This window comes from Adiantum capillus-veneris, chromosome 2 (genome assembly GCF_014529385.1).
Source record: "Adiantum capillus-veneris isolate H3 chromosome 2, ASM1452938v2, whole genome shotgun sequence".
NCBI lineage: Eukaryota > Viridiplantae > Streptophyta > Polypodiopsida > Polypodiales > Pteridaceae > Adiantum > Adiantum capillus-veneris.
The window spans coordinates 48,522,992-48,524,667 of NC_140932.1; the positions used below are offsets into that span (position 1 = coordinate 48,522,992).

Sequence of the window (1,676 nt, forward strand, 5' to 3'; positions counted from 1 at the left end):
ATCCCAAAACCCTAACCACATACTCAGCCAGTCCAAATAATCCATCAATAGGATTAAATCATGGACCAAAATTGCATCACGGAATGTGGAGCCAGTCGTATTTAATTAAAAGCATCTTGCCACACCCCAATAAAAATTATAGAAAAAAAAAGCATGGAGTCCATCAACAACAATCAAACAAAGTTCGGGATATAATTAACTTCAAAACATTAGACAACATCAAACTTCATTGACACCAAAAAGTTGGCTACTATTATAGTATTCAAGTTATTTAGCACATAACATGGTGTGCTTGACCTCGACATACATTAAGCAACCCAATCTATCCAATCCCGCCAACGATTCCGCACGACCCTGCAGAAACACAAACTGTCAAACAACAAATCAACCGGTATAGAGCAAGATCAAACAAAATAACTCTTTAAAAATTATCCAAAATTAACCCAAAAAATCTATTTAAAACATACCAAAAATTAACACAGCAGAACGCCCCGATCCACCACAGATCGACGGAGAAGACGACAATGTAGCACGACAACACCCGAAATAGCAGCAGCAGAACAGATCGGCATCCAGTCCATCACAGGCCGACGGAGGAGACGTCCTAACAGAGCAGCAAAACCCCGATACATAGAGCAGCACGGCACAGTACAGAATGACCCAATCCACCACAGACCGACGAAGAGGACAGTAATGCAACACGACATAACCAAAAACAGCAGAAGCACCACAGATCGGCATCCAAGATCCACCATAGATCGACGAAGGAGATGTCCAAACAAAGCAGCACGGCCCGAATCCACAGAGCAGCACGACACCACATGTTCAAGTGCCACTTCAGATCGGCGAAGGAGATGAGAAAAAAGAGCAGCACAACCCCGAGACACAGAGCAACACAACACCAAGGCACGACCCCAATCCACCATAGACCAGTGAACCCAGAACACGAGGCACTTTCATAGAAGCACAGCAGAGCACAAGCGCAGCCAAAATCCACCACAGATCGGCGAGCAGGACGACAAACCACAACAACGCATGACTGCGGAGAGGCAAGGCACTGAAACACGCCCAACAGTGCCATAGACCAGCGAAAAGAACCACGCCACACAAGCCAACATGTTCTCAACAACCCTATGCAAGCAGGGTAGCACTACAGGAGCAGAGCAGGACAACAGAGCAGGAGCGCGGCCCAGAACTACCACAGGCCCCGACGAGCAGGGCGATAGGCCCCCATGCTGTCATGCGCGAACCACAGCACCACGGGAGCGGAGCAGGACGACAGAGCAAGAGCACGGCTCAGAAGCGCCATAGGACGGCAAACAGGACAATAGAGAGCACCAAGATAAGCAGCAGAGACACCCCATGCGCAGCGCAAAACCACGACCAAGAACCGCCATTGACTAGACTTAGGGCACGCCTACCCTACTAAGGGGCTCATGAGCCCTAACCCTAAGGAGACCTCCACGAGGCTCCGCTCCAAAAGAGGGATGAATGATAAGCAAGACACTCATTATAAGGCCCTCCTACCAACCCCACTTTAAGACTGGCAGTTCCAGCTTGCACCCAACGTCCACCATTCGGAATCCAATGCACCCATCTTCTCAAGAACGACTCAAAACAACACACTTTAATTTTTATTTTCCACACTTATTTATAAAACCCATCTCATATTTTTC

At 47.9% G+C, this 1,676-nt stretch overlaps 1 pseudogene; it reads right to left on the reverse strand.

Annotated features, from left to right (window-relative positions):
• Nucleotides 1-473: 473 nt before the first annotated feature.
• On the reverse strand, nucleotides 474-1,356 carry LOC147462728 (uncharacterized; annotated as a pseudogene).
• Between the last annotated feature and the right edge of the window lie 320 nt (nucleotides 1,357-1,676).